This window comes from Ceratotherium simum, chromosome 13 (assembly GCF_057802395.1).
Source record: "Ceratotherium simum simum isolate JZ-2026a chromosome 13, ASM5780239v1, whole genome shotgun sequence".
Taxonomy (NCBI): domain Eukaryota; kingdom Metazoa; phylum Chordata; class Mammalia; order Perissodactyla; family Rhinocerotidae; genus Ceratotherium; species Ceratotherium simum.
In genome coordinates, this window is record NC_141912.1 from 39,706,314 (window position 1) to 39,726,171 (window position 19,858).

The 19,858-nt window shown below is 42.5% G+C and overlaps 1 protein-coding gene and 1 pseudogene across 2 annotated transcripts in view; one reads left to right on the plus strand and one right to left on the minus strand.

Annotated features, from left to right (window-relative positions):
- BTBD9 (BTB domain containing 9) overlaps window positions 1-6,188 on the minus strand; it is a 400,982-nt gene extending 394,794 nt beyond the window's left edge. The window contains exon 1 of the transcript XR_015554128.1: window positions 6,103-6,188. The gene's annotated coding sequence lies outside the window, so the exon portion shown is untranslated. The remainder of the gene's footprint in view (window positions 1-6,102) is intronic.
- LOC147915699 (uncharacterized) lies at window positions 5,712-11,919 on the plus strand (annotated as a pseudogene). Its single transcript, XR_015553879.1, has 2 exons — window positions 5,712-6,709; window positions 11,672-11,919. The product of XR_015553879.1 is annotated as an uncharacterized LOC147915699 (transcript).
- Window positions 11,920-19,858: the final 7,939 nt, after the last annotated feature.

Below are 19,858 nucleotides of genomic sequence, written 5' to 3' on the forward strand. Positions count from 1 at the left end.
GGTTGAACACTCTGCTTCGGTGGCTGGGGTCTGCGGGTTTGGATCCCAGGCATGGACCTACTCCACTCATCAGCCATGTTGTGGAGGCATCCCCACATACAAAATAGAGGAAGACTGGCACAGACATTGGCTCAAGGCTAACATTCCTCAAGCAAAAAAAAGAGGAAGGTTGCTAACAGATGATAGCTCAGGGCGAATCTTCCTCACCAAAAAAAAAAAAGATTACAAAATTCAGGCATCAGATCTTCCCCGACAATGTGTGTGCACACTCAGTCACACAGTATCACACCTCCTAACTAAAGCCAGTGTTGGGTGCCCTGAGCAATTACCATTTCTCTATGCCCAGCACTTTGCACAGTTTCTGGCACACAGCAAATACTTAACGAACATTAGCAGAAAGAATAAATGAGAGAGAACAGCAGCCTAGCAAGCATGGTGAGCAGCTAAACAGTCAGTCATGAAGCTACAATTTAATTCCTGAAATCTCTCTACAATGCGCTTATATCTTTGCATAACCGTTGTTTGATTTCCTTATACAGCGGAACTCCCTTATAATTTGCAATTAGAATTAAATTAGCACTAACATTTGTGCTATGCACCAAAAGTCCTCAGTATATGAGACATGGAAGACCCAAAGTATATCAGCAAACAAGAAGTAAGTCCTTATATTCAGCTTCCTCTCCATCCAACTTCTGTGATTTTATCTTCTCCTGTTCCTTTCTTTTGGGTTTTGCCCATTTTGCCCATCCTACTGTAAACATCTCAGGGACAGGGAGTATATTATTTGCTTACCTTATAAACCTGCCAAGCGCCTAATACAAGACACAGATTGTAAACTTGACACTTGTTATTGACAATTATTTTGCAACTTGGACTCTGACATTAAAAAAGCGGAGAGAGAAGAGTGTAGGGGATGGGCAAAATAGGAGAAGAGGATTAAGAGGTACAAACTTCCAGTTATAAAATGAATAAATCACAGGGGTACAGCATAGGGAATACAGTCAATAACACTGTAATAACTCTGTATGGTGACAGATGGTTACTAGACTTGTCATGGTGATCATTTTGCAATGTATATAAATGTCAAATCACTATGTTGTAACCTGAAACTAATATAATATTGTATGTAAACTATACTTCAATAAAAAATAATAAAATAAAAATAAATAAAAATACAAAAAGGGGGGCAGGGCATCTAACACAAAGTCAAAGCACCTAGCTATGCATCAGATATTTGAAAGAAATTTCCTGTAGTTATCACGTGCGCGTGTGTGCGTGTCCGTTAAATTAGAAACAGCACCTTCTCTGTGGCTCAGCAGAGACATAAGGGGATGAATGAAATCTGTGCGTGAAGTACATGCCATCATGCCCAAGGACAGTATTAAGAAGCTTCAAAGGTTCGTTCAAACAATGCTATATGCCAAGTATTATACCAAATGCTGGAGAAGACAGAAATAAGAATGAGATGAGGTCTATGGAATTGGAAAGCAGACGGTGGATCTAGAGAGTCTGCAGGCTGTTACTTCCTTATCTTTCTAAACTCTCTCCTGGTTCTCCATCTACCTCAATCTCTGTTAGTTTCTGGGCTGGTTCCTCTTCTTTCATCCACCCTCTGTGTCAGCAGTTCTCAAAGCGTGGTCCTGGGAATAGGAGCATCGGCATCATCCGAGAACTTGTTCAAAATGCACACTCTCGAGCACCCCTCAGCCCTACTGAATCAGAAACTATGGGGGTGGGGTCCAGAAATCTGTGTTTTACCAAGGCCTCCAGGTATTTCTTTTTTTTCTAAGATTTTATTTATTTATTTTTCTTCCCCCCAAAGCCCCAGTAGATAGTCGCATGTCATAGCTGCACATCCCTCTAGCTGCTGCACGTGGGACGCGGCCTCAGCATGGCAGGAGAAGCGGTGGGTCGGTGCACGCCCGGGATCCGAACCCGGGCCGCCAGCAGCGGAGAGCGCGGGCACTTAACCGCCAAGCCACGGGGCCGGCCGCAGGTATTTCTGATGCATGCTCAGATGTTGATTTCTAAAAGTTCCATTCCTTGCCCTTTCCTGTTTTCACTCTCCATTTTTCTGTGTAGTTATATCTTCTCCTACTATCTCTATAACTGTAACTATTATCACTACTAAGAGCAACAGCTGTCATTTATTAAGCATTTATAAGCTAGGTATTGTGCTAACCAGTCCACACATACTATCTTACTTATTCTCCACAACAACTCTTTCAAGTATTATTAACCCCACTTTTCGGAAGAAATTTAGGCTTAGAGATGTTAAATAACTTGCCCAAGGTCACTCAACCCAATCAATAATTGGCATAACAGAGATTTGACTGTCAGTTTTCCTGACTCCCAAGTCCACAGTGTTAACTCCTAGAATGGTACTACTTCCATAGCCTTGAAGGCTGTCACTAATGTTACAGTTATTTATAAAGTCTCATAAACTCTGGAGTAGAACTTCCAATTACCTAGTGGATCTCTCTGAACTCCACACAGGGACCTTAAAATTAACATGCCATCATTTCTTCTCTCCACTGCAAATCTGTTTCTCCTCCTGCGTTTTCTAATTTAATGTCATTATAATACCCAGTTACTCAAGCTAGACATGCCGTCTCTGACTTCTCACTCTCTCTCACCTCTAGCTGGTCATAACATTAGAGATTTTAACACCTACAATCCAACCATTCCCAGTGTCCCTCTTCAGGCTCCCAGCATCTCTCACCTACATGCTAACTGGTCTCCCTGCCTCTCCACTCTAATGCAATTCTGCATATGAACTGCCAGTTAACTTTCTGATCTGATTATTCTATCTGCCAAGGCTCTCCATCCCTAACACGGGGCTGGGGGTATAAGGGGGAAGTCTAGGCTTCTTAGAATGGAATGGAAGACCCCCTCATAATTTGGCTCCAACCATACCTTTCCTGTCTCATCACTTCTACCATACAAGAAGCCTACAAGAAACAAGTCAAGGTTTTCCAAAAGGCCCATTCAATTTTAATCTTGGCCAACTTCGCTTGTGCTCTTCCCTCTGCCTGGAATGCTTGTTTTCCCTTTTACATGTGGCAAAATTCTACTTAACCTTCAGGGCTAAGTTCCATCCTCTTTTCTTTAAAGCTTTCCCTGACTCTATTAATTTTTTCCCCCAAAGTGATCTACTCCCTTAGCATTTTATTCACTCCAAAAGTCATTAACTCTTATCATAACATATAATGGTTAGCGGTTTGTCTCCTCTGACGAACACTGAGTATCTCAGGGGGTATACCCTGTCTCATTGTTTCTCTTCCCAGCACCCAACACAGTGCCTAGTCATAGCCAGCACCCACTAAATATTTGCTGAGTTGTTAAATAATGCAACATTTGGTGTTGCAACTTTACACAGGTTAGTAATTCAACCTCAGGTTTATGTACCACTCAAAAGAATTTTCACATAACAACAAAAGATATTATAAAGACCAAAGGTTCAATATTCAGCAGCAGCATCTTTAATTTTCTCAAATCTTTTTGTCAATATTTTTGAGTATCCTTCTTCAAACAGACTCCTTTCCCAGCTTACATTATTTGTATTTTTTATAGGATCAGCAGTTAACCACAAACCTCAGAGGCCACTATAAGAGATAATCCCAAGCAAAACTGTGTCACTGACAGCAGCTGGATTAACGCTTTGAGTTCATCATTTTAGTAAATTTCCAGTGAAATGGCCCAAGCACATCAGGCAGATTTTAGAAATGGGGACATGAGCTGCTGACTAAATATATAACATACACGCACATTACTGAGGCATTTACATAAATTAGTAACTGAAATCAGCAGTATACAACAACCTGACCTGGTTCAACTATAATATCCTTTAAGTAAGGATAACACTTATTCTTGTCTAAGCCTACTCTGAATACCACAACTCCCATCCACTCAGCAAGGAGGATCTATCTTGTTATCAGTGGGATGCTGATAAGCTCACCTTACTCTTAACACTTTCCCTTCCCAACCTGCTAAACCTTTATCTCTCCAATATTCCCCTATCAGAGACCTTCTGCTCCACTGACCAGACATGTAAGTCTCCTCAATATATCCCCCAATGACGAAATTCACACTCTTTTCTCAACGTATTATTTATCTCTTCTCTAATTCAAATTTTACACTTCTTTCAAAGACCAGATCAAATCTTACCTCTTCCAAAGAGTTCACTAACTCAGCCCACCACAAGTCTTACCGTTTCTAAATTTCTACTGCACTTAAAGTATAGCACGTCATATATAGCACTTGTTCACAGACTACCTCATTTGGTTTCATAATTACTTTATATATATATATATATATATATATATGTACTTTCTTTTCCTAGCTGGACTGTTTGTCTGCTCTTAAAGGAAAAAAAGCCAGGTCTCCAGGGTGAGACCCAGTGGCAGAGCGGTTGAGTTCACGCACTCCCCTTCCACAGCCTGGGGTTCGCAGGTTCAGAACCCCGGGCGCACACCAACACACTGCTTCCTCCATATAAAGTAGAGGAAGATGGGCACGGATGTTAGCCCAGGGCCAATCTTCCTCAGCAAAAAGAGGAGGACTGGCAACAGATGTTAGCTCAGGGCTAATCTTTCTCACACACACACACAAAAAGCCAGGTCTCCTATGTCATTTGTAATCCCCCAATCTTCCTGCAACACATAGCATAACTGGGCAGAGGGGGCACATGTATTAACTACGTGAAGGACTAACTAAATGCTTGCTATCCATTGACACACCACTTACACACTGCATGATAATACACATATAACAAATATCTACTGCATGCCTCCTCTGCAGCAGGCACTCGTTTACGTGCTGGAGATATGGCCTTGAAGAAAACAAGCATGATTCCTGTCCTAAAAGCTATTATAGTCCAGAGAGCAAGAGACATTGAATTCAGAGTACTCTAAGTGTTACACGGCAGGGTTATTACTGGTTCCAAGATGTAAGAATCTCAGGCAACGTCCTTACAGATCCTCAGTTATGAAACTGAATCACAGAATTTTAAAGCTGAATGAAAAGTTAGAAGTTGTTTTCTTGCACAAATCATGATTAAATGTCAGTACCGTCTTTCTACCAGTACCAGGCACTGCCTTAGTCAACCATCAGAAAAGACTGACTTCTTCCCTACCTCTAATACTCATTTCTCGCGAGGATGTTAACTACAACCACCACACATCTACCCATGCGGGAGTCCAGCGCACTGAGAAGAGAGCACTGGGGCTGATGATTTGTTGCACCCTTACAGTTAGACATGTCCAACCATCAACATTTTCTACTCTACATGTTGAACAGAATCTGTATTTTCTGCCTAGTAAATAGCAAGTCTGTACTACTCTTAAGGAAAATAAAAAAGTGCCTCCATATGTCGTTGGCCCTAATAATGAGAGAACACGGTTCTGGGAAATACAACAGCTGGTTTTGAGACTAGAAGGAAGACCTGAGAATGGATATCCGCCCCTTGGCCACAAAATCTGTAGCAACAATGTGATAAAATGCCTAGGGCAGACAAAGTTTCATAGGTGCATTAAGCACGTGCACATACACGTGAAGATGGAAACTCTAGGCAACAGGTTGGCCGCCCCCATCTATACTGACAGCTCGCCTTCCCTGGGTCGTGGGTGTGTCTGACGCCGCACGCAGGCACTGATTCACAACTCTCTCCATAACAACCGGCTCCTCCTCGGAGCCCGGCCAGGGCAGGGGCGATGAAGGCCCCAGCAGTGCCAAACTTTCCGAACCCCAAACCCGGCGGCCCCGGTTGCGCGTCCTCTCGGTCTCAGGCAGGATGCGAGGCTGCTCTGGGAATCCGGGCTTCTCCTGATTCCGACTCCTCCGTTCAGGAGCCTAGCAGTGCCACTCCGAAGCCCCCAGACACCTACTTCCCCCCACATCTTCCACGACTACTGCGTCTTCGCCCGCCCCTCGCTGCCGCTCCCCAGAGCGCCCGTGTCCAGGAACTGACCCTCGTCAGCCCCCGTCCCCGCTCCTTCCCCGCCCCCGGAAAAGCGGCAGCGGGGCGTGGAGGGCGCGCATCCCCGCGCCCGCGCAGCAGGTGCGGCCGGGCCCCGCTTCCCCTGCGAGGCCGCGGCTACTCACCCCAACGATGTTCCTCTGCGGCCCAGCCGCCGGCACAAGCGCCTCTTCCGCCCGCTTCGCACCCCCCTCGCAGCCACCGCCCCCTCGGCCGCTGCCGTCGCCGCCGCCCTCGCCGCCGCCGCCGCCGCGGCGCGCGCCCGCTCCCACGCACACCGCCGTGGCCGCGCACGCGCCTCTGCGCGCTGGCGTCACTTAGCAGCCGATCGGCGGCGGGCCGGCGGGCTCCGACGGTTTCGGGCCCAGAGGTCGCCCCAGGCGGGTTTGCGGCTTTTCCCCCGCCCGCCCGAGCTGCCGCCCTTCTGAGCAGGGGGCCCCAGGGTGTGGCTGCCCTGCCGGCAGCTGGCTCCGGGTCAGCGCGTCGCACACGTCACTGTATGTTGTCACCGATCGCGTCACTGCGGAGAGGAAGGTCCCCGCCGTGGTCGCCGCCGCGAGGTGCCAGGGCGCCGGTGGTGGAGAGAGCAGTGGCTTCTTCCCGACTGGCGCGGACCCCATCGGCTACTTCTGCGAAGTGCAGGAAGGTTCTCCAAGGAGTGGGAGCAGAAGGGGCCCAGTGCGCGGTTAACGTGGAAGACTGCTGAGTGACGCTCGTTAACCCAGCAGTAGGGTATAGCCTTGAGTTCCCTAGACCCTCAGTTTCCTCATTTTATAAATAGGGATAACAGTACCCATCCTGCCTACATTGGAGCGTTGTGAGGCTAAAAGGAAATAATGTATACAAAGGTGCATCGTAAAGTTTAAAGCCCATTAGACTTGAAAATATCTTTATTGTAAGAGAAGGCAGTCGAGCAAGAGCAGTGAGAGCATGGATTTTGGAGTCAGAGCAACCTAGGTTCGAGTCTGATTCTGGCTAATGTTGGATAGTCAATTCTGCTTGACCCTGGGGCACGCTGACCTGGGTTTGGGGTTTGCAGAGAGTACTGGAAAGTTAGTTCCAGGCAGAGGAAGCTTCATGAGTAAAGGTATGGAAGTGAAAAGGGCCAGGAAGAGCAAGGCTTGAGGCAGGGAGACCACTTTTGAGGCCACTGCTGTACTCCAGGTAAGAAGCGATAAGAGCCTTAACCAAGGCGTTAGCAGTGGGAACGTAGAGGAAGAGAGAGATGTGAGTGCTGTTAAGGGGGCAGAATTGACTGCACTGAGTGGGAGATAAATGAGTAGGTCAAGTTTCTAGTATGGGTGCTTGGATAGATGGTGGAAACATTTAGCAAGATGCAAAGAAAGGTGCGTGTGGATTATCCACAAGTTTCTGGTCTAAGTTACTAGATAGTGGTGGTAACAGTCCTAGGAGGGTGATCAGATTTGTGCCATATGATGATGAGTTCAAATATGGATATATTTGTTGGGGAAGCATTCTCCACTCAAGATGACTCTTTCCATGTGGAGTGACAGCCATTAATACTCCCAGCCTCTCACTGCATCTGCCCCCAGTTCACTCCTCGCTGGAGCACTGACTTTCTTTTTGTTTTTATTTATTTTATTTTATTTTATTTGTGTGTGTGAGGAAGATCAGCCCTGAGCTAACATCCATGCCAATCCTCCTCTTTTTGCTGAGGAAGAACGGCCCTGAGCTAACATCTATTGCCAATCCTCCTCCTTTTTTTTTTTGTTTCCTCCCCAAAGCCCCAGTAGATAGTTGTATGTCATAGTTGCACATCCTTCTAGTTGCCGTGTATGGGACACTGCCTCAGCATGGCCAGACAAGCGGTGTGGTGCGTCAGTGTGTGCCTGGGATCTGAACCGGGGCCACCAGTAGCGGAGCACGCACACTTAACCGATAAGCCAAGGGGCAGCCCAGCAGTGACTTTCTTTCTTTTTTTTTTTTAACTATTTTATTTATTTTTTTGTGTGTGTGTGAGGAAGATCAGCCCTGAGCTAACATCCACGCTAATCCTTCTCTTTTTGCTGAGGAAGACCGGCTCTGAGCTAACATCTATTGCCTATCCTCCTCCTTTTTTTTCCCCCAAAGCCCCAGTAGATAGTTGTATGTCATAGTTGCACATCCTTCTAGTTGCTGTATGTGGGACGAGGCCTCAGCATGGCCGGAGAAGTGGTGCGTCAATGGGTGCCTGGGATCCGAACCCGGGCCGCCAGTAGCAGAGTGCACGCACTTAACCGCTAAGCCATGGGGCTGGCCTCAGCAGTGACTTTCTGATTGGTGAATTTAAAAGGAGAAACTGAACATGTGTACCCCCTCCCATTTTTTTCTCTTGAAAGAAAGCTGCCTTCAGGGACCTGTCCTGGTATTCTTCTCTGCTTCCCCAGGAGCAGGACCTGGGGTGGGGTTGAGGGTGCCTGGTCCAGGACTAAAAGTTAGTAAATCTATTTAATTCCATAGTTAGCATTAGGAAGCCCTCTGTCCACAGGTAATATCCAATACCAGCTTTGTCAGTTGTAGTATACAGAACAATGGCCCCTCAAAGATGTTCGTGTCCTAATCTCCAGAACCTGTGAATGTGTTAACCTACAGGACAGAAGGAACTTTGCAGATGTGATTAAGTTAAGGATCTTGAGATGGGGAGATTATCTTGGATTATACTGCTGGCCTGGAGGCAGGAGGGTCAGAGTCAGAGAAGGAGAGCTATGATGATGGATGCAGAGGTCAGAGAGAAAGAGAGACTTGAAGAATCTGCACTACTAGCTTTTGAAGATGGAGCCAGGGAATGCAGGAACCCTCTAGAAGCTGAAAAAAGCAAGGAAATGGATTCTTCCCTAGAGCCCCCAGAAAGAACACAGCCCTGCCAACGCCTTGATTTTAGAATTTCTGATCTCCAGAACTGTAAGATAATAAATTTGTGTTGTTTCAGGCTACTGAGTTTGTGGTAATTTGTTACAACAGCAATAGGAAACTAATACAGTCAGTAGTAAAGATGATAGTTGGTCTCCTGCTGCGTTCTCCTTTATCTGGAAAGGAAGGGTGCAATTTATAGGCTCCCTCAAAGATTACTGCATTGTGACTGTGACTGACTTGATGGAGGGAACCTCCAAATTCAGAAGGAAATACCCAATGAACAGTCAAATTACAGAGGTCTATGAATAAAGAGAAAAGTTGAGTTAAAATAGATTTGGAGGACATTAACTTATAATTGGTAATTTAGGTCCTAGGCATGGATGATATCAATCAGGCAGAAAATATAGAAGAAACAATAAAGAGAACAAGGATGGAGCCTTGGGAAGGACTAACTTTAAAAAGGAGTGGCAGGGCTGGCCCCGTGGCTTAGTGGTTAAGTGCACGCGCTCCGCTGCTGGCAGCCCAGGTTCGCATCCTAGGCGCGCACCGATGCACCGCTTCTCTGGCCATGCTGAGGCCGCGTGCCACATACAGCAACTAGAAGGATGTGCAGCTATGACATACAACCATCTACTGGGGCTTTGGGGGGGAAAAATAAATAAATAAAAATTATAGAAAAAAAAATAAAGGGAGTGGTAGATGACCAGAAGCCCACAAAGAAGTCTGAGGAAGAATGACCAGAGAGATAAAAACTAGATGAGAGTAAGTCGTCTGAAGCCAAGGTGGGAAAGAATTGCAAGATGGGGAGGGGGTCAGCAGAGTCAGAGACCACAAATAGGTCAAGTATATCAAGGGCTGAAAAGCATTGACTGGATTTAGCAACACAAAAGTGATTGGTGACCAACAATAGCAGCTTTAGTGAGGTAGTAGAGATAGACACCAAATTACTGGGGTGTGAAGGGGAAGTCAGTATAGTGGATTGGCCTCTGGCATGGTGGATGAGAGTTTGAGGTTCTAGTCTTGGTTCTGGCCATTAACTAGCTAGATAACCTTGGGCAAATCACTTAACTATTTAAGACTTCGGTTTTCTCATTTACCAAAGGAGAGGATCATTTTTCACATAAATTTTCACATAAATTCCTAGAATATCCCCCCAACTTTATATTAGACTCATTTGTTTATAACAGCAGATCATTTCAAATCCTAGTCAGAGCATTTCACCAAACACTGAGAGTCAGTATATTAAGTGCCAGCTTCTGTCCAGATGCTATAGATATGATACAGTTATTCAAGAAACTTTCAGTTTGAGGAAGGAGATAAACACATAAGTATGTAACTAGTTACCATAGTTCTTTTTAAATGAAGCAAGTGAGTATAAATTGAATGAACTGTAGCTATAATATACTACATGCTAAAGTAGAATTCTGTATAAAGTGAAATGAGGGCTATATAAAGTGATATAGATGATACAAACTCCCACAGGTTGGCACAATGTGCCTCAAAAATGGACATAACTATACCAAGGCATTTCCATGGTGATGGAAAAAAAACAAAAAACGGGAGTTGTGCTAAGCCGATGCTGCTCATTTATCATTTATTCTAGGTAGTTGTGTTGTGATCTGAATGAATATTTATGTACAACTACTTCTAAACTAAGTACACTGTTTAATTGGACAAAATAACAACATGTAAAAATTGAATGCAAGAGTAGTTTATTTAGGGGCCGGCCCCGTGGCATAGCGGTTAAGTGTGCGTGCTCCGCTACTGGCAGCCCGGGTTCCGACCCTGGGTGCACACCGACACACCGCTTGTCCAGCCATGCTGAGGCGGCGTCCCACATACAGCAACTAGAAGGAGGTGCAGCTGTGACATACAACTATCTATGGGGCTTTGGGGAGAAAAAGGGAAAAAAAAAAGGAGGAGGATTGGCAATAGATGTTAGCTCAGGGCCAGTCTTCCTCAGCAAAAAGAGGAGCATTGGCATGGATGTTAGCTCAGGGCTGATCTTCCTTACAAAAAAAAAAAAAAAAAAAAACGAGTAGTTTATTTACTTTTCCACCAGATCCAAGAAGAAACATTTATTTATTATACATACCATGTTGTGTTACATTTGCTCATCTAATCCTCATATATTATCTCATTTAATTTTGCAAACATCAGCTTATTGTGTCAACAGCTGATATTATATCTCTGTTTAAGCAGGTGAGGATAGAAAGTTCAAGTAATGTGGTCAAGATCATACTATCAGCAGTTAAGTAGTAAACCAAGATTTAGACCCAACACAGGCATCTTCTTTCCAGGAAACCTACCCTCAGACCCTTTGTTGGTTTAAGCCCTTCTTCTGTACTATTACATCATGTGCACACCTTTATTTTAGCTTTTACTGTAATAATGATGATGCTAACTATGTGCCAGGTACTGTTTTAGGTAGGTTATGGGTATTAACTCACTTAAGCCTCAGAACAGCCCTTTAAGGTAGATGATCTTATTAATCACAATACTTGATAAGTCAGGAAACTAAGGCATAGAAGGTAAAGTAATTTACTCAAGGTCACACAATAAGTGATGGAGCCAGGATTCAAACCAGGTAGCTGGGCTCTAGAGTCCATGCTCTTAACTCCCGGGCTGCTGCCTTCATACCGCGCACCCTCCGATAACACTGAGGGATTCTGGACCACCTAGTTTACAGAACTCACCAATGCAGTTACTGTAGGGTGGTGATTGTGTGTGATAGGGCTTTGTAGTCCTTATTAAATGAACCCAAGAGAATTTTCTGTCTCAGCCAAATGTCATTGAAACACTTGACTACCCTTGAGTAACGGATATGTTTTCTCCTTATAGGCAATGTGAACTATACAACTGGCTGTTTTCTCCTTTCACTTTGACTGCCAAGAAGCTCTGAGTAAATTTGTGGCTCAGCGTTAGTAACTGAGAGGACCCTTGGCCTGCATAGCTGTATTCTGTTGGTTTGAAATTTCTCAAAATAAAAAGTTGGGGGGAGAAATAACCTGAATTCTTCTTTATTTTCTAAATTGTTGATAGTGTACATTTATTTTATAATTAGAAAAAGTAAACTTTGTTTTTAAAAGAATGTTTGCAGCTTCTCATGATTTCTTAGGCTTTGACTCTGTGGACAAGAAGGGTAAATTCCATGAGTTCAATATAGAATCCTAGTTCTTGTAAAACCAAGACTTCTACATGACCTTGAAAGTCCGGATCAGTAGAATTGGTGTTCAGACAGATTCAAGTAGGATAAAATAGGCAAGTTGTGGCCCTCCTTGTTTTTAACCTATATCTAAATAATTTGAAACCACTTTTGGATCATTTGGGCATATGCTACCTTCCTTTAGAGATAAAAAAGTCCATTGTCTTCCTTAATGCTAATGATATTTTATTATAATGAACTTTAAAGTATATTTGATTTTGTGATTTACCATTTGTCAGAAAGAATGGGTAAAGATCACCTGTTCTAAAACTAAAATAATTATGTGGCTACATGTCTGCAAATTTATAATTTTATTTATTTATTTTTTTCCCCCAAAGCCCCAGTAGATAGTTGTATGTCATAGCTGCACATCCTTCTAGTTGCTGTATGTGGGATGCGGCCTCAGCATGGCGGGAGAAGCGGTGCATTGATGCACGCCCAGGATCCAACCCCCCCGGCCAACAGCAGCGGAGCGAGCGCACTTAACCGCTAAGCCACGGGGCTGGCCCATGTCCGCAAATTTAATTGCTTAGATCCAGTAACTAAAGACCAGATTCATTTCTTTACTTAAGGGTATGTTTTGCAAGTAATTCTTACAGGTAGATTTCCTGGCCAGTTGTTTTGCTAAAAGCCATACATTTCACGGGAGCATTATTCAGATTTTTCTATAGCCAGAGTGAGCAACTGATAATTTCTTCTTTGAAAAATTTTCAGTCAAATTCTTCGTTCTCTGACAGGGCATTCAAATGCCTAAAGGGTGGGTAAGTGCTCTACCCTCAGCCCAGGAGATTGTTGCCAAGTGGTGGTATGAGCATCTGGGGTTGCCACATTTGAAATCTGTTGATCTCTAAATATGGGTAACTAGGGCCGGCCCCGTGGCTTAGCGGTTAAGTGCTCGCGCTCCGCTGCTGGTGGCCCGGGTTCGGATCCCGGGCGCGCACCGAGGCACCGCTTCTCTGGCCATGCTGAGGCCGTGTCCCACATACAGCAACTAGAAGGATGTGCAACCATGACGTACAACTATCTACTGGGGCTTTGGGGTAAAAATTAATAAATAAATAAAATTAAAAAAAATAAATATGGGTAACTAATGTGAACTTTGTAAAAAAAAAAAAAATCACTTGTCTGTGAGTTTGCAGACCCTCTGCTCCATTAGATAGAACTTTACAGACTTAAACACTTAATTTTTCTTATCTTTCTGATTAATATTTCTTATGTGAAGAGTTGTTTTTTAAGGAAAATCCTGAATTATCTGCAGGTGCTCCCTCTGTCCACCACCATGTAGAGAGAAATCTTCCTCTTTAGGTGAGAATCTCAATGGGATGACTCACTCTTCATGAAAGGCTGTCAGCCACCTACCATCTGCTAATCAGATTACTGAATTCTAAACAGTATATATCTACCTTTAGTCAGCCACAGAATATTAGCTGGTCCATGAGAAAACTGCATACCTGACCATGTTGTCCTGAGCTCATACACACAGAAACCTTCCTCACCCCCTACCAGGAGTGTTTCACTGACTTGTCTTTTGAATATTGAATCCCACTAAAGGATTCAACTCCACAGAGCCTGCTAGTGCAATGCCCGTAGAGCTGTTGTGCACTCAGTCATTCTACGTCCCCTGTGGAAATTCCCAAGAGAGAATTTTCTTTCAGAGCCAACTGTCATGAAATCTTTGGCTACACTTGAGTAACAGATGTGTCTTCCTTACAGACAAGTACATTATGTAACTGGGTGTGTTTCCCTTTTCACTTTGGCTGTCATGAAGCTCTGAGTCTAATTTTAGCTCAGCTTTAGTGTTTGCATAGGAACCTGTGGCCTGCATATCTTTCATTCTAGTTTGTTCCCTGGTCCTAACCCTCTGTTTAAATTTGGGTTTTCTCTTGCTCATGTTTCTTTATAATTTTCTACATTCTATGTATAATTGCAGTAGTCACCTCAAGTTAATTATGGAAAAGCTAGAGAATGAATGATAAATATGTTTAACGACAACTACCTTATACACAGTCGCTTGCTCTTACTTCAGGCAAGAGTTGAAACTTACTCACCCTCTCATGCTGATAAGAATGTCTTGTTTATAAAGACTCCAGGGTTTTACATTGGCTAAATAGAGCCAGAACAATAAATTATTTTCAAAGAAATTTTAATGTTATTGCAAATCTACAGAATGTTATTCTTTTAACTTTGTTTTTTTCCTTCTGAGGGAGATGGATAGGTAAAGTAATGGTTGCTAAGCATAAGTGGGAAACTTCAAGTCCCACATTCTTCAGTCAAATAATTTTCTCACAACCTTTCTCAGTACATTCTTCTACTAGGCCAGAATTTTAAAAATTAGCTTTCCTTATCTAATCTAAATCACATTCTGTGCTTTAAACTCCTTTCTACCTCATGTATTAGTGATCTGATTTGTATTCACTGGTACATATAAACACACATACATACTTTAACAGAAGGTACATAGAAAGATCCTAAGCAGGATTCATCATTGTCTTAATACCTCTTTTATATTTACTAAATCAAAGGTAGAAACCTCTTTTATATTTACTAAATCAAAGGTAGAAAGCTAACTGAGTACTCCATGACTATTAGGCATTGTCATCAGACACTAGTGTGAATAAGATTTAATATTTTAATCTTGAGAAGGGGGCAATAAAGCTGCTTGGTAAATGTGAGGTAAACATTTAAAACGTTTTCTGTTTGTCCAGAAAATACTTTTTGTAATCTTGTTTTGGCATTTATTCTTTTCTTGGTATACCAGGAACCTCAAAAACTGGAAATAGTGCAGGCCTATTTCCTATTTCAGTTTTTATTTACTGGGTTACTCTGTGTCAGGCACAGAGGGGATACAGAGATTGAAGATAGAGTTCTTGCTCTCAAGGACTAACAGTCTAGAACTGCGCTGTCCAATATGGTATCCTCTAGCCACATGTGGCTATTTAAATTAAATTAATTGAATTAAAAATTCAGTTCCTCAGTCATGCTAGTCACATTTCAAGAGCTCAATAGCCACGTGTCACTAGTGGCTACTGTGTAGGACAGTACGTGTATAGGACGTTTCTATCATTGTAGAAAGTTCTATTGGATAATGCTGGTCTAGAAGTCATATGGGAATCAGACAAGATAGGGCAAGGTAATTTCAGACTAAGAAAGATCATGCGTGAAGTGTGGTAAGAATGATTTGGGGGCATGTTGAAACCTACTGCCCAAGATTCTGATTTGAGGGGTACCGTGGAGTCTGATCTTAACAAATATTGTTTGTTAAATTGTGATTGTGATACAGAAGGTGTGTAAACCACATTGAGAAAAATCAACGTAGGGTGAGTGGGAATAGCCCAACAGAGTGATTCTGAACTTCCTGCCTAGATGACATCTGGGTGCTTGAGCCAATTTAAATCTATGTGGAGAAGTACGAGTCCTGGGATTATGTTTGTCTTGAGAGTTATGGAGCATTGTGTACCCATTATGTGTCTAAAGACTTATCAACTGTTAATTCAAGTGTTGTCAATTTGTCATGTATATTTTAAATACCTGAAAAAGGTATGGGATGGTTTCAGTCAAGATAGGCTAGGCTATGCAACAGTGAAAAATAACGCCAAAATATCAGTGGCTTTTTCCAGAAGGAAAAGAGAGAACTCTGCTAGTGAACACACTAGCAAATTCTCTATCCCAGAAGTGACAGACACCACTTCTACTCACAGTTCATGCCAGAACTAGTCACAGAACCAACCTCAAGGGAGCTAGGATGTGTATCCTACTCTGTGTCCAGAAGGAGAGGAGAACCAGATATCAGTGAGCGGCACTAATGATTACCCCAGTGATGGTAAAGAAAACATGGCAATCATGCTGCAAGAGAGATGAGACCTCCAGGAACACATGGTAGGGTGGTGGAGGGCAGAGATGTGGAGGATTAGGGTGAGCTTTTAGAAAAATTCTTGGCTTGGAGAAAGAAGCCAAGATGAAATGACCAAGAACAGAATGTTGAGTTAGAGTTGTTTTCTGGACAAACATCCTTGACTGCCTCTCTCTTCTAGAGGGAGGCTTGATCCTAAAAGGGATCTTATCTGAGGCTTCAGGTTCTTTCTTGAGAGGATGATATAGGGCACTATAGGGATAGAGGCACAGGGACACATCTGTGCACTGATGTTACTATGCCAGAGAAGACTCCGGAGCCAGCAGCCTCAGAGGAGTCCTGCCTCTGTCTGAACCTGGAGAGAAGAACATTCAGTCCAGTGGCTGCTTGAAGGGCCCCAGGAAGTTGACCCTTGTGTACCTCAGTAGAAGGATAAAAGCAACTCTGGGAGAAGCCATTTGATCCCCTGACACCAGGAGTTGCCTGGGTTTTTTTTTGTTTTTTTGTCTTGGTTTACTTCCTTGAAGCCATTGAATGCACCTATATGACTTGTGATTTTTTTCCATTGCCTGCACATATCAGTGTGTGTATGACAGACTGATAACTCTTCATAGATATTCAGTGACTTACATTGTAAAGAATTTAATTTCCTTGCTCTGGTGAACTCAAGCGTGACCATGTGTCACTAATTTTGGCCAGTGAAATGTTAGCAAAACCAGTGTGTGTCAGTCACAGCTGAAGCTTTTATACTCTCTGTCCCTTTGCCAAAATGCCCAGCAATATTCCAGATAAAGACTGCATCCTTAGCTGTAGCTGAGACAATCAGTGTACACATGGTGTGAGGGAGCAATAAACCTTTGTTGTAAGCCACTGAGATTTGGGGGCTCATTTGTTACTGCAGCACAACCTAGCCTATACTAATTGATACTACGTGCATTCTTTCAGCATCTGTGCAGATGAAGCCGCTGAGATCCAACAGGCAGGCAATGGTGGATTTAGAATGAGAAATATCTGTTCTAAAATACCATATTAGAGGAACTGACAGGTGGGATTGCTTGATTTAGAAATAGAGGGGAGGATATTTTAGATTCTCAGCCTTCTTTAGATGTGAGTGGGCAAGAATTGGGAGAATTCTGTTCTAGTAACATGGAAGGGGAATAAAATCAAAGACTAGGTGAAAGATCAGAGAAATATTTCTAAAACCTATGACAGAAAAAGAGTTAAGGCAAATAATCCAAAGAAAAAATGAGCAAAGGAACTAAACATGCATTGCATAAAATAGAAAATGCAAAATGGCAGAAAATATGAAAAGATGCTCAACTTCACTTGTACTGAGGGAAATTCAAATCAGATGGGAGTGTGAATTGTTACAGCCTTCCTGGAAAGTAATCTGACAGCATCTACGAAAATTTAAAATGTGCTTACCCATAGATCCTCATAAGAGTCTATTGTCCCCTCCCCTTAAAAAATCCCAACATATAAAACACACACAGAGATGTTCACTGCACGCTGTTTGCAATAGGAAACTGGAAACAGAGAGAATGTCCATCCATAGAGAAATGGTTAAATGAATTATGAAACATCCATACTATGGAATGTTATTTGGCTATTAAAAAGAATGGGATCTATAGACATTGACCTATAAAGATGTAATTGATACATTATTAAGAGGAAAAAGGCTAGTTGCAGAGCACTGGAAGAGCACGATGTCACACGTAAAAAATAAATAAGGGGGAAAATTTTGACTTATATATTAGTTTTCAATTGCTGCTGTAACATATTACAGCAGCAGAAAGTTGGTGGCTTAAAACAACACACATTTATTCTCTTAGACTTCTGGAGGCCAGAAATCCAAAATCAATGTCACTAAGCTGAAATCAAGGTGTGGGTAGGACCACACTCTCTCCAGGGTCATTAGAGGAGAATCTGTTCCTTATCTTTTCCAGCTTCTGGTGGCTGCCAGCATTCCTTGGCTTGTGGCCACATCACTCTAATCTCTACTGTCATTATCACCTCATCTTTTCCCCTCTGTGTCAAATCTCCCTCTGTCTTCTTCTTACAAGGATACCTATGATTGCATTTAGGGCCCACTCAGATAATCCAGGATAACCTCTTCATCTCTAGATCCCTAACTTAATCACAGTACAATGACTCTTTTTCCATATAAAGTAACAATTACAAGCTCCAGAGATTAGGACCTGGATATTTTGGGGGGACATTATTCAGCCTACCACAACCTGTTTACACTTGTTTATGAACTTAGAGAATGATGTTGAAGGAAGACATACACCAACTTTTTAATGTAAGCTTCTTCAACATGGATGTGATTGGCCAAGAAGAGGGAAACTATTAAGTTTTTTTCTATATACTTTGGTTGTTTGACTTGCTAAAAATAATAAAGCGGAAAATTTTTAAAAGAGAGCAAAAATTCCAAGTAAATGCAAACAAAAAGAAAACAAAGGTGGCAATATTAATTTCAGATATAATGGAATTCAAGGCCAATGGCACTACACAGAAAAAAAGGATATTTTGTATAATAAAAGCACAATAAATGAAGAAGATCTAACTGTTATAAACCTTTATGTAGCAAACACTATAGAAGCAAACTACATAAGGCAAAAACTTTTAACGAATATAAGGAGATTTTCTTAAAACTACAATTGTATTAGGGAACATTAATATATGTTTCTTGGAATTTGATGCACTGAGTAGACAAATAATGGTAAGATAAGAAGAAGACGGGGGCTGGCCCAGTGGCATAGCAGTTAAGTGCCCCCGCTCCACTTCGGTGGCCCGGGGTTCACAGGTTCGGATCCCGGGCACGCACCAACGCACTGCTTGTCAAAGCCATGCTGTGGCGGCGTCCCATATAGAGTAGAGCAAGATGGGCATGGATGTTAGCCCAGGGCTGGTCTTCCTCGGCAAAAAGAGGAGGATTGGCCATGGGATGTTAGTTCAGGGCTGATCTTGCTCACAAATAAATAAATAAATAAATAAATCTTTAAAAACATAAAAAAAAAAAAAGAGGAAGAAGGAGAAGAGGAAGAAGAAGAAGAACGAGAAGAAGGCAGAGGGGGAGGGGATAGCAGTGGCTGTGGAAGATTTTAATTAAACTCTCAGCAACTTGGATCTAATGGTTTTAAATAGAACTTAGTCTCCCATAACAGAAGATACATACTGTTCTTGTCCAAGGAACAGTCACAGAAATCAAGCATATGCTTGTTCACACAGAAAATTACAGTAAATTTCAAAAAGAAGAAATGATGCAGTTCACATTGACTAGCCACAAGGCAGTAAACTACAATTAACATTAAAAAGATAGAATAAAATTTATCTTCTTGAGTTAAGGAGGAATTAAAACTGAAATTACAGAAAAAAGTTTATAAAAGCATAACAATGAGAGCCTACATATTAAAAGCTGTAGTATGTGACCAAAACAGTTCTGAGGAAAAAATAATATTTTATTTTATTTTTTTAATTTTTTCTTTTTTTTTAAATAATTTTATTTATTTATTTTTCCCCCAAAGCCCCAGTAGATAGTTGTATGCCATAGCTGCACATCCTTCTAGTCGCTGTACGTGGGACGTGGCCTCAGCATGGCTGTAGAAGCGGTGCGTAGGTGCGCGCCCGGGATCCGAACCCAGGCCGCCAGCACCAGAGCGCGCGCACTTAACCACTAAGCCACGGGGCCGGCCCAAAAAAATAATATTTTAAAATGCACTTTTGACATTTAAAAATATTGTCAATAAGCAAAGTAATCATTCCACTTAAGAAGGCAGAAATAAGAACAAGATAAACTAAGAAATTTGTAGGGGGAAGATACAGACGTGTGCCATTCAGTAATTGCCACAAAAATGTTTTGTAACAAAGAACCAAAAATGTCAGTGGCATACAGTAAGCATTTATTTTGTGCTCATGCATATCAGCTAAGGTCACTCTGCTTCAGGCTGTGGGACATCTGGGATGGCTCTGC